Genomic DNA, 1,993 nt, shown 5'->3' with positions numbered 1-1,993 from the left:
CGCGAGCGCCTTCGTGGAGTTTGGTATTCGATAGTCTCTGCCGCTCGTGCCGTTACGTCGTCGTGGTAACACGCAACGCGGCGGCATCGCGTTCGTCCTTCTATCCTTCTTTGTTCCGTCGATCGTGTGGAATAACGTTTGCAGTGTTACGCGCCGAGAGTGTTTCCCGAGCGTGTTCTCCGTGAATAATTGAGACAAGTGTTTGGTGATCCGGAGCCCTTGTGGTTAGCGCGCGACGATCTCCACTCACGTGAATTCGGAGCGGAGGTAAACAAAGAAATCGGCAGAGTACGACGCAACATTGGCAAAACGGCGCGTACAATTCAGAGTAATCTCCAAGTGTGTCGTGCGATCGTCGCAGCCAGTCAAGCCAGTGTCGGCCGAGTTTTCGTGTCGTCAGGGCGCGCAGCGCGCAAACGAGAATGCCGGGACGCGTAACGCGGTCGGTCGGAGAGCAGCGGTGTGCTCGCGCCGGTTTGGTCTTCGGGTCGCCGAGTGGTGACTGAGGGGGGCCGGGAGGAGGGAGAAGGGATGCGAAGGATCATCCCGCGGGAGCAGCAGCCGGCGCGGTGTGTTGGGTAGCGACGTGCCGCGTGTTGTAGATTGTAGGTTATAGGTTATAGGTGCCGGGCGCGGGCAAAAGTAGTAAGTGGTAGGAGGAGGGTGAGAGAGATCTCTCGAGGGCGCGAGGATGGCCGGCTGGCGGCGAGTAGCACTGATCCGCAACGTAGGTGTTGCTGCTAGTGCTGTTGCTGCTGCTGCTGCTGCTGCGCGTCGCGACACCGACGTGACGGCCACGTGCCGCGGCGGACGCATCGTCGTTGGCCAGTGGCATTAACTCTCCCCCTCTTATATCGTGACCGGGTTATTGCGTGCCGAGCATGTCGTAACCGCGCGTTTCAGAACACGCGATCGGAGTGTATTCGCCTCTATATTCACATATAAACAGAACGGAGGTACTCGCGCACGCCTGCACGCGTGTATTTATTCGGTAAAAGCGGCCCGGATCTACGACGTGGAAGTCGTCGCGTCGAGTGACCGGCGAATCAGGTTAACCGAGTTGACAGTGCAATCGCGATATCGCGCGGGAAATATCAGTGCAAGAAACGGGAAATTCGCTGCTCTTTTGGTCAAGTTTTTTGACAGCTCCTAAAAAGACGAGAACAGAAAGAGAAGTGGTTGTTCTTCACTCGTGGAATTTGTGGAAGAGATCGTTGTCGCGTGACTGTGTGATAGTAAGTTTTCCGGGATAATCCGCGAGTTTAACACGAGACGAAGGCTTTGAGAATATATGAAAATAGTGAAGGTGATCGCGTTAACGCGACAAAACGTACGAATCCATTATACCTTCCGTCCGAATGTACACCCTGGAGTAACGCGCGATTCCCCTTGTTTACGTCGAAGGATACTCCTACAATGTGCAGTGATATGTAACGTCCCTTCGTTTCATAGTGATCGTTCTTAACAGAGGAATTGAGCAACGTTGTCGATATTTTGAGAATCGGAGTTTCGAAAATGTTACTCTGATTTTAAAGCCGATCTCAAGACTGAAAACATTCGTAGTTACGCATGTTTTGAAAGGAGTAAAATGTTTGAGATAGTGATGCACGTGTTCCGAGGAAAATTGTGCTTTAAACTTTCGTCGCTCAAGCTCGGATAAGATCGGAGATTTAGAAGAAAGATCAGTAGGAAAAAACAGAGTGTGAAAAGGACCGAGAGAGGGAGAATTGAACAAAAGCGGGAAAAGGAAAGGAGAAAGTGAAGAGAGACGAGAGAGAGAGAGAGAGAGAGAGAGAAATAGAAAGAGAAAGAGAAAGAGCACGTTTCGTCCTGTAGTCCTTCAGAAAAAGAAGCCCAGCGGGAGTTGCAGGAGAGGGTGAAGAGCGTGGAGGGGGGAGTGATGCCGGCGGTGAGCGTGGCACAGCGCCCTCCAGGTGGAATCCCACTCCACGCCGGCGTGCCGGTAGCGGCCAGCAGCGTAACCGCCTCCGGT

At 53.1% G+C, this 1,993-nt stretch overlaps 1 protein-coding gene across 3 annotated transcripts in view; it reads left to right on the top strand.

Annotated features, from left to right (window-relative positions):
• Positions 1 to 1,993, top strand: part of Chi (LIM domain-binding protein 2 Chi) — a 193,429-nt gene that overhangs the window by 92,106 nt on the left and 99,330 nt on the right. The window lies entirely within an intron of this gene.

Source organism: Mycetomoellerius zeteki, unplaced genomic scaffold (assembly GCF_001594055.1).
Source record: "Mycetomoellerius zeteki isolate Tzet28-1 unplaced genomic scaffold, Tzet1.0 scaffold62, whole genome shotgun sequence".
In the NCBI taxonomy this organism is placed as follows: domain Eukaryota; kingdom Metazoa; phylum Arthropoda; class Insecta; order Hymenoptera; family Formicidae; genus Mycetomoellerius; species Mycetomoellerius zeteki.
The sequence above is the reverse complement of the archived record's forward strand: the minus strand, read 5'-3'. Positions and strand labels throughout refer to the sequence as shown.